General features: G+C 40.3%; 2 long non-coding RNA genes across 2 annotated transcripts in view; one reads left to right on the top strand and one right to left on the bottom strand.

Annotated features, from left to right (window-relative positions):
* The window catches only part of LOC306984158, a 3,907-nt gene extending 855 nt beyond the window's left edge, over positions 1 to 3,052 (bottom strand). Inside the window, exon 1 of the long non-coding RNA XR_013794498.1 lies at positions 2,557 to 3,052. This is a non-coding gene — a long non-coding RNA (uncharacterized lncRNA). The remainder of the gene's footprint in view (positions 1 to 2,556) is intronic.
* A 5,245-nt stretch (positions 3,053 to 8,297) lies between these two features.
* Positions 8,298 to 11,059, top strand: LOC306984873. Its single transcript, XR_013794677.1, has 3 exons — positions 8,298 to 8,367; positions 8,474 to 8,642; positions 10,903 to 11,059. It is a non-coding gene; the product is annotated as an uncharacterized lncRNA (long non-coding RNA).
* The last annotated feature ends 366 nt before the right edge of the window (positions 11,060 to 11,425 follow it).

Here is an 11,425-nt window from a genome sequence, read left to right as displayed (position 1 = left end):
TTGATATAACGTTTGTTAACTTTAATAAAACTTATATTATATTATTGGCAAGTTATTGTCTGAATAATTATTTAAGGACCTTAAGCAAGAACTGACCACAGGGAAGTCTGCTGAACTAATTGTAAGTATTTTGAATGCTTATAGTATTGTCCAGACTCGACTTTCCTTACCTACCTGAGAATAAAGGATAAGTAGGTAAAAGGTGTAAAGGATATTGGAGACACCATAAAACAATATATATTAGGGATGCAACGGTACACGGTAAAATACCGGACCGTTCGGTCAGCCCTGAACGGGACAATCTACCCTCGCGTCCCGCGGGACTTCGGTTTTGCCATTGAGTTCGCGCTGATCCTTTTAGTTTTTGCTTTACACGCCATCAGGTGCGTGCGTTTGCCTAGGCAGACGAAAGCCCGCCACAGTTGCCAACTCTCGCAAGACAAATAAGCAACTGGAACTTCAAAAACAAGCCCAAAACACACCCAATATTATTAGATTATTTAGTTTCAGCATTATCATTTATTATTTATTACCAATAAATGAGCCTGCAACATATTAAACTGAAACAACTCCTTTATTACAAAAGGATAAACAGATTAGGAAAAAAAGGATAAAAAAAATGGTTTGGCATTCCGCTTGTGTTTTTCTGTGCTTACATGTTGTAGGAGGTCTCCATGGTGAGCACGAATCTCCGTTTTACAGTACCTGCACATCGCTTTACTCTGATCACCAACCACTTGAAGTATCCAGTCTTTAAGTTGTTTATCCTTTTCCCAGTCTTTGTTGTACTTTTTGCCATACTTGGACCACTTCGTTGGAGGCATTGTTTGTAGAAATTGAAATGTGTGTATTTATTTACGTCTATCATAGCTTACAGCGTAAGCTGTAACAATACAGTTAGTTAATCATAAATCTAGGGCATAACATATCGCCGGCGTTGGGTCGTCTCGTCACAGGCGTCGAGTCGTCTCTTTGGGGCATCTGAAGTCTCCATGAGGGGCTGGATACATAACTGGAGCTGACGAACTCTATTTGAGTTATCTCGGGACAGGCGTCCCGAGATAACAACAAAAAAGGCAGATGGGAAATAATTAGCGTAGCTGCTGTTCATAATATGAATGCATTTGATCTGATTTAACTGTAGTATAAAAGGTATGAGATGCATTATGTGAATGCTTGGCTAAAGAGATGCGTCTTTAATCTAGTTTTAAACTGGGAGAGCGAGTCTGAGCCTCGGACAATATCAGGAAGGCTATTCCAGAGTTTAGGAGCTAGATGTGAATACGCCCTCCCTCCTTTAGTGGACTTAGTTATCCTAGGTACGACCAGAAGCCTCGAATTTAGCGATCTTAAAGAGCGCAATGGATTGTATGGCGATAGAAGATCCCTTAAATACACAGGAGCTAAACCATTTAGGGCTTTATAGGTCAGTAGCAATACTTTGTAATTGATACGGAACTTAATAGGTAACCAATGTAGAGATGATAAAATTGGTGTTATATGATCATATTTTCTTGACCTAATTTCTCTCAATCAATGTATTGGAGATTGTGAAAACGGCAACGTGACCATAGATGTAAAGAAAACGAAGTTGCTTGTCAGATTTTCCTAACAAGCAACCATATTTTTTTTAATAAGCCCAAAAAAACGCAACCCTTCCTTTCATGTGGTGGAAGACCAATGAGTGCAAGTTCCCTCATGTAGCAAAAGCGGCAAAACGTCTCCTCTGTGTCCCAGGGACTTCAGTTCCTAGTGAGAGAATTTTCTCCACTGCTGGGGACATCGTTAGTGCCAACCGGTCTCGCCTTGCACCAGACAGTGTTGATAGACTCATCTTTTTGCACAAGAATCTCTCAATAGTGGATGAGTAAATAACATTGCACTTTGTATCCTGAATGCAGTATTTTTTTATTATATTATTTTGCTCTGCTTTTTTTTTTTTTTTAAAGCACAAGCTAATTTATGTTTGTTAAAGGTAAAAGTGCACTTTCACATTGATCACTTCATATACCAGTTATCAAGGTTTGTATTGGGATCCACTTGAATATTCTAAAGTGTGTTTGTTTACATTTTGTATTTCATAAGTGATAGTTGAAGAGGTTGTATTACTTAGTGTTGTTCAGTACAGACTAGAGTGTTAATTTATTCCATACACATTGATGTTCTTCCTACTGTGAAATTCTGCTTATGCTCATAAGAAAAATAAAATAGTTTTGGGATGAAATAGCAGTCTCTTTCTGCACAAAACATGTACCAAAACCGAACCGAGACCGTGGCCCAAAAACCGAGGTACGGACCGTACCGTGGGCTATCTGTACCGTGGCACCCCTAATATATATACACACACACACACACACACACACACATATATATATATATACATATACACACACACACACACATATATATATATTGTAAACCATAACAGCACTAAAAATGTAATAAAAATAATTATAATATATAAACATTTTTAAATACATAAAATAAAGAAATTGTATTATAGATATAAATGTTTACCAAAGCTAGGACAGACTCAGGAAAGCCTGTTGTACTCACTCATTAGACAGCTGGCCATCAGGTCCGTCCAGTTTAGATTGCTTCTTCCAATTTACTTTCGGGACAAAAAAAAAAGCTTCAAGAACATCCTTGTAGATCAGATGGGGAAACCTCTCTGTATGGGCGAAACAATGTCCGTTATCTGAGGACCCATCCAGACCAGGCTATATGAGATCCCATTCCTTACAGCACAGGCTTTCTTCCTCGGTGGTCATTGCGATACATTATCCACAGGAGCACCACCATGTCCCCGCACACCGTGCCCTTGAAGCAGCATCCTCTGCCTGCTCCTCTGTTTGTACCGTTCTCTCGACATCTTGTGCCAATAACTCTTCGTCCGTATATTCGGGTTTGAACAGATAACCACGATCATCAAACTCAAAAAACTCCTCCGTGTGTTGAACATCTGATTCGGAAGAACTATCCATCAGAGCTGATATTCTCAAAACACCACACAGCACCGTCTTCGGCTGACAGTCTGAGTCTCCACTGTTGCTTAGTTACCTATGATCACGCGCGTGAACTCGACAATCGACTACTGTGGGCTTCGACCGAAAACAGGAAGTAAATACAGGTCTGTGCGCTTGTTGAATTAACATCATTTTTATTAATATCTTTCACATCTACTGCAGTCAGATTCACCGTGTTCACTCTGAAGGAATCACTCAACATGGCTGGGCACTTGTATGACACATCAAGGATGATAAGAGAAATAAAAGCAGGTTTAAAATTAGACCCCATTCAAGTCAATAGGGTGCACATTTTAAAAAGAGGATAAGACGGTGTAGGCAACACCGATTTTTGTTGTTGTTCTCTGTATTGACAGCACTCCAAATTTACAAAAAATTGAGCTCAATGTTAAAATTGACCAGAGTTCTCCTTTAAGAGGGCAAGCAGACAGAGAAACTAATGCTTCTTTGCAGTAAGAGTCAATTTCTGCCTGAATTCCACCTGTGACTTGATTACTGCTAAAAGAAGAGCCAATGAGGTCCTCAAGGGCATGCTTCTTCAGAGGAGGCACAAAGCTTGCGCTGCTGTCGTCCAGGGGTGCGTTTCCCGTACAACTATATAGCTCACTGCTGAACTACTATAGTACGATGCATCGTTGGAAAAATCAACTAGCTAGTCACGACTGTTTCCCGAAACCGCATGTCACAAAGTATCGTTCAACCACGTTGGTTTATGACGTCTCGCACGTGGTGGACTAATAACTTATTTTAATTAATCTGTTTGAGATCGAATTAACGCTAGATTTTGTCATATAAGTTACAGACATGGCATCTGAAGACCATTTCTAATTTTTCTCAGTTATTTTGCTTTATTACCAGACTCAATATTTGGCTCGTTCTTACATATATAGCACGTTCGCACATGCGCAGTCTTCAAAAACGGTGCTTTAAATCTCTTGACAAACTAAAAGACGTAAATTACATTTGTATTCTAAATAAATAACACGGGTTGTACTGAATGTCAGCTTGCTTATATTGCTAAAGATAAGGATTTATTCAGTCTACATCTCATGTAAACTAGAAACTATGCTTCTAACCACAGCTCGAGAGCTGTCGTTCCAACCACACAAGTTTACGATGCTGTTTGCGAACGTTCGTTGGAACGATGGTTTCGGGAAACACCAAATCGTTGAACTATGCTGATAACGACGGAACTTGCAACCATAGTTGGCTAACGATGCTTTCGGGAAACGCACCCCAGATCTGCTGGATGTGGGCTCCTGGGCAGCACATCTTGGTCCTGGTTCATAAATGATAAAAAGACATTATATTAGCATTTTGTTACATTTTATTGTATTTCTCTCAATTTTCTCTATGGCACAGCGTTAACATTTTTTACCTGTTGTTGCATCTGTGATGCTTTGAACTTTATTCTTTCAAAGACGTCCTCTCTCTCTGCACTGCCTAGGTCCAAAAGTGTGGATCCAAAGCACTGCTCTCCTGCATGAACTTTTCATCCTCTCCTTGGTATCTGTCAGTAAGATCCGTCAGAATGGCTGCCTTCTGAGCAATGGCATTTGAGTCGTGATTATCTGTGGCCATGCTGTCTTTAATCATTTGTTATAGTGGAGAAATGAGAGATAGTGTTGGTTGCGAGTCATCACAGAGAACAGTTGTGGCCTTGTTTATTGGTAAAAGAATCTTCACAAGATCCTCTGCATTTGCAATGTCAGATGTGTCCAAAGTGTCAATTTCACGTGACTTGTGTCTCAGTTCATCACTCAGTAGGGCTGAAGCAACAGCTTGTTGTTGTTCAAGGTAGCGCTCCACCATGTCCAGAGAGCTATTCCATCTTGTCACTACATCAATAATGAGTTTATGTACAGGGAGATTGAGTAGTTTTTGTTTGGTGGTCAGCACGGCTGTGGCTGTAGAACTGCGGTGAAAAAAACTTGCTACACGTCTGACTCTACCGAGGAGGCGGCTCACTGCGTTGACCTTTAAACCTGCTTGGGAGGCCAGGTTTACTGTGTGCGTAAAGCACCGAATGTGAGGGGACAGTTCGGCTTCCTTTACTGCTACTCGCATGTTGCTTGCGTTGTCAGTAACAACAGCGAACCTTGTTCCAATCTTGTCCAGCCCCCACTCTTTGACTGCAGATTTAAGGACTTCGGCTATGTTTACGCCAGTGTGTGATTCGCTAAATCTAGTTTGTAAAACGTAACTCATTTCCTATTCACTCGTCAAAACGTGCCGTAATAGTGATGTAACTGTGAGTCGCTCTGGAAGTCCACCCATCAGTGGTAATGGCAATGCACTCAGACTGTTTAAGGCCACATTTACACATAGCCGGGTATTTAGAGAAACGAATATTTCTCCCCCTCCGTTTTCAATAATAACATCGTGCACACAACCCGCATAAATACGCCGTCGAGCGCCTTTATAACTATGCTAAACCTATGGGCGGCAGTGTAGGGAGAAGGATAAAGCCATGCAAGCCAATCAGAATCCTCAGAATCAACAAGAGAGAACCTAAAACCCCGTTTCTCCCAGTTGACACGACAACATATAACCGGCGTTTTCATAAATCTCCACTTTGGCCGGAGTTTTTAGAAATGATCGTTTTCTGGGATAAAAACGGCGTTTCCGTGTAAATGACAGGCCAAAACGCAGAGAAATATCTGCGTTTTCCCATCGTGTAAACGGGGCCTAAGGTTCAACATGAAACGTTCTTTTGTCTCACGGTAAAGAGCAGGGAACACAGTTTGCTAAAATAAGCCCACGACGGCATTTGATACTTTGGCTCAAGCTTGGCCACAAACCTTTTAAATCCTTTGCCATCTACTGTAGAAAAGGGACGTTAATCACACGCTATGTATTCCGCGATGTACCTCGTGATTTCTTGAGCCCTTGCGCTGTTGTGTGGCATAGTTGTTGAAAATGCCTCCTTCAGGGTTTTTTGACCGGACAGGACTTTCTTTGTGAAAGAATCTGCAAACTTTTCGGGATGATGGGTCGTCAGATGACTTCGCATGTTGCTTGTGCTTCCCGTGTTGTATCGCAGTTTACTGTGGCAGTGCTTGCACACATAGTCCATTGTCTGTCCACCACCTTCTCTCCTTTTGCGTTTTTTTGACACAGCGAAAGCAAAATGTTTCCAGACATCTGATTTAAAAGCTGCAGGGGTTAACAATGATTTGTTCCGCGGGACTGTGTTTATTCCTCTTGCTTTTTGACAGACACCTGTCCTTTTAATATTGTAACCCAACCACGACGATATCAAGACACGTTGACCACCGTGATAGCGCGATATCGTCAATATCGTTACATCCCTAGTTCCTAGTAAGTAGTTGTTTTTGCCAGGGTGTCTGTACTACAATTATCAAGGGTTGTTCATCAGATAATGGCTCCTTTATCTGTGATGTGGCGAGTAAATCCACACTGACACAATCTTTTACATCGGGAAAAACGAGGGCATTGAGGCTCTTTTTGATTGTTCTTATATCCTCTGGTGTAACATAGTATCAACGATTGTGTTTGTCGATATGTCCATGCCTTTCTGCGCAATCAACACTGTTTATGAGACAGCAACCCGGTATCACGCTAAATCGTGTAATACACACGCTGGACCACTAGCGGATGCGTGTCAGGGTCACGCTTTACCTCCTCTAGGGAGTGAACATGACACGCATGAATGAAGGTTGAGTATCAGTAGGGGGCGATCATTTCCTTAATGTCAACCACTCTCCACGGACCAAAGAGAAAGCGATATAGTGCATTCTCCAAAATTCCCGCGTCGTTCAGGTCAGTCAAAGGCATATTTTTATTATGGTGCTGTAATTTAAGAAATCCTAACGTTGCTGTAGCCTAACATTATATTTGTGTGTGTGTGGAGTGTGGAGCTTTTAATCAATGGTGCTGTTAACGTTACTGTGGTCAATAACGTTAATGGAAATTGATATTAATTGGCTAATTAATTAATCACACAAAAATATCGATTCTGATGTTGTATCTATTCTAAAAGGATCGATCCTCACATAAAAACATGTCGATCCTAAAGTGTTTTTTTAAACCAGTAATGTTAATTTTATTTATTTAGAACAAATACATTTTATTCAGAAATGATGCATTAAATTGATTAAACGTAACAGTAAATGCCTTTAAATTGTTACAAAAAAAAATATAGGCCTATATTTCATTTAAATGCTGTTCTAATAATTATGATGCTGAAATTTCAGCTTTGATCACAGGAATAAATTACATTTTAACATATTCAAATTGCAATAATATTTCAAAAAAATAATAATTCGTTTTTACAAAGATTTACTGTATTTTTGATCAAATAAATGCAGCTTTGGTAAGAATTTTAGACTTCTTTCAACATTAACCATCTTACCGACCCCAAAACTTTTGAAAAATAGCGCACATGTAACATTTACTCTAATTATTCTAGTTTGTGCCATTACATTTATTTTTTATTGATCTTTAAAGTTCAAATACATAGGGTTATGTTCTGTAATTGATGTTAATAAATCTGTCAGAAAAAAATGTGCAAAAGTTTTACCTATTGGGGTACAACAGTGGCAGCCCTTTAAAAAATGAACACTGGTTTTACTACGGGAACCATACACACGACTAATTACAGGTGCATCGAGAGCACAAATTACAAAAAAATTTAGTGGTCATGAAAATGTATTCAGATTTAGCATATAAATGATGCATTCACCTCATATATCACGACACACTGCTTCTGTTCATTCGTGCAGTTTACATGCTGAATATACACTGTACAATAAAATAATCACAGTTCTTTATTATCTTTGATTATTTTGTTACAGTTACAGTACAGTACATATTATATATGTATAATATGACAAATCCAGGAAGCCTTGCTGCAAGAGAATGAACTATGTTTTTGTTTTCCTTTGTCCAACAGCTCCTGTTTTTACCCACCATCCTTCCCTGTATATCTTCATATCTTTATAAGAAAACCAACGGCTCTTTAAAGAGCCACTCCTATACTCTCTCTATATTTTGAGTATTGCTTTTTATTATTTAAAATTCGTCCCGTTTTGTTTGTGTGAAAGAAGTACTTCTCAAAATCTTTTTGTCTCTATCACTCTCTCCCGCTTACTCTATCTATGATAGAAATGCCAGGCCAATGGTCAACAAGGCGAAATTGTATGGTCTGCCATACAAATCTTAATGTGGCCTGCAAAACTTGCAACACATGCAAGGAAGAACAGCCACATAAGCTGAGGCTAAAAACAAACAAACAATTTGATCAGAAGAGGGAGAGCTGGGTGCATATGCAGAAAAAAATCGAACCACCTCTCAAATCGAGGACGAAGCTGTGTTGTTGGTGTGCGATTGGTTTTATTGTTTTTATTCAGGTTATTTTCCAAATGTTGCTATATATATTTAAAAATAATATATGTTATTTTATATGTGTGTCCTTGTATTTTCAGCTCGAAAAATTGCAGGCCCTGGGATTAAGGGGGGTTTTACTTTTGTCCAAGCCTGGAAAAAAGCCGAATGATTGGGTGTCTGAGGTTTTGGCACCCCGCTGCCAGTTGAAGGAGACAGCACATACATGTCTCGAAAGAATTAAGGGCCTGTATGATATTGTTATTCAAGGTAAGAATATTCTGTTATTAATTTTAAAAAATGTCCTTTATTTGATGCTGTCACAGGTAAGGCTGTGGTTGCCTTTTCTTGACTAATAGATCATTCAGATTATCATTGATGGTTTTCGCTTACAACTAAAACTAAACTAATTGGGAGAGGTTAAAAGTTAAGCAGCTAGCTATTTAGCTGCTCACGTTTAAGCTTGGTTTTAATTTTAATCTTAAATAAAATAGAATATACCAGATATAGACGCAGAACCACACACTTTGGCGTTTATAGAGATGAAATTTATTTTACAAACGTGTGCAGATATGCTGCCTTTTTTCACTAAAACAGCGCTTGGTCCTAAACTTAGTGATCCATGCACATTATAGATGTTGCAGATCAGGGCTGTACACTTTTTAGGTGGTAACACTGGTCCTAGCAGAGTAACTTCACGATAGCCTATATTTTATTATTTGTTTGTTTATAACAAACTAAGACATTGATGAACGAACTATATAGCCATATCACCCAAGACTGGATGCCCACTGAAGTTAAGCAGGGCTGAGCCTAGTCAGTACCTGGATGGGAGACTCCTGGGAAAAGCAGGTTGCTGCTGGAAGAGGTGTTAGTGAGGCCAGCAGGGGGCGCTCACCCTGTGGTCTGTGTGGGTCCTAACACCCCAGTATAGTGACGGGGACACTATACTGTCAATGAGCACCGTCCTTCAGATGAGACGTTAAACCGAGGTTCTGTGGTCATTAAAAATCCCATGGCACCTCTGGTAAAGAGTAGCGGTGTAACCCCAGTGTCCTGGCCACACTCCACCCATTGGCCCTTACCAATCATGGCCTCCTAATAATCCCCATCCATTGAATTGGCTCTATCACTCTCTCTCCTCTCCACTTTAGCTGGTGTGTGGTGAGCGCACTGGCGCCGTTGTACTATGGTTGCCGTCGCATCATCCAAGTGGATGCTCACACTGGTGGTGGTTGAGGAGAGACCCCGACATCATTGACTACGTTTACATGCAGCCAATAACCCGTTCAAAACCGGAATATTAGCAATAACCCTGTCGCGCACGGCCATGTAAACACCGGCAAAAACCCGGATATGCTCATATCCCGGTTTTTAAAAACCGGGATATTATACCTGGGGTACCCCTTTTCTAACCCGAATATTTGGTCTTGTAAACGCGTTTCGGCATATCCCCATCAAAATGTGTTTTCTGCGCATGTTCTGTTCGCAAGGAATCTTGGTCTTTTGAGTAGAGACGGCGCATAAAAAAACCCCGCGTGCAGTATAGCGGAAGTAAACAAGTCGAGGTTAACATGGCGAGACGCAGCACAGCACCACACTTTTGGAGCGAGGAGGAGACCAATTTCTTTATTAGTGTGGTGAAAACCAAGAATATAATGTCTTTTATTGACGGCAGAAAGTACCGAGATAGTGAGATTTACAAGAAGGTGACCGAAAAGTTACGCGAAGCAGGGTTTGTACGGACGCCAGACCAAATCAAGTACCGCTGGAAGACGCTGAAAAAGGCATACTTCAAGGCGAAGAAACAAAACGGTACAAGCGGGTCCGATAACTATTCATTATCCGCCTGCTGCTGCTGTTGTTGTCTTTGGATACAGGAAGAAGAATCGGAAATGACGCATATTGCGTCTTAATGTTGTCCGTACGTCCAGACGCTAACCGTGCGTCGCCGTTTACATCGGGATATTGGCGACTGATTACACATTCCATGTATACAGGAGTAACTCTCTCTACTCACGCATGTAAACGGGTTATCCCGAATGTTTCAGAAACCCGAATAGTGACCTTAATCCGACCATAACCCGAATTTTAACAGCTTGTAAACGTAGTCATTGTAAAGCGCTTTGGGTTTACAGTAGTACATATGAAAGCGCTATATAAATGCTTCATTCTATTCTATTCTATTCTATTCTATTCTATTGAATTGAAAGACAAGGTAATTAGCCATGCAAATTCCAGTAGAAAAAATGGCACAATTGGTCAACCACCAGACTATCTCTAACATCCATCACATGTCTTGAGAACATTCACCTATTAAATCAATACTGCTGCTTGGTAGAAGTAGTTAGAACAGCACTTCTTAGGTCTATACACATCTCTTTTTGCTACTACGGCTGGAACTAACGATTATTTTTACTGTCGTTTTTTTCTTGATTAATCGATTAGATGTTTGTTCTATAAAGTGACGTAAAATTGTGAAAAAGGTCGATCAATGTTTTCTAAATAATTCTGTACTTCTACAATGTAGGCTGGACCCCACAAGGCGCTGCAGAACAACTAAATGAACCTTCAGACCCAGTTGAACCCCCAACAGGACCACCAATGGTCACACCTGATCACCAGGAGGCAGTGGCCCTGCTTAATCACCCAACAGCTCCAACGGGACCCCCAGCAGCCCTTATTGAACCACCGAAAGTCCCCAATTGGACAGTCAGCATCCCTTTTAGCACCCTCAGTACAACCACAGCAGCAATCCCAGAACCTGGGGGAAAGACCCCACTCCCCAGAAGGACCTTCAGCAGCATCCCCAGGTTCTCTTGAAAAAGGTAAGCATAAAAAGAGATACAGTATATGAAGAGTATTGAAAATAAGTTGTAGGCCAAAACCATACTCTTACTTTGTGTAATGTGAAACTGTAAACAAATTCAGAGTCCCGGAAACATTTATTATTATTATAATTCTGAAAAAAAATAAATTACACAACTGTTTTCAACATTGATAATAATAATAAATGACACAGTGTGTCTGTGAGCAAGGCACTTTACTCCAGG

This window comes from Phoxinus phoxinus (assembly GCF_949152265.1).
Source record: "Phoxinus phoxinus genome assembly, chromosome: 17".
Taxonomy (NCBI): domain Eukaryota; kingdom Metazoa; phylum Chordata; class Actinopteri; order Cypriniformes; family Leuciscidae; genus Phoxinus; species Phoxinus phoxinus.
Note: the sequence above shows the minus strand (reverse complement) of the source record. Positions and strands in the feature narration are given on the sequence as shown.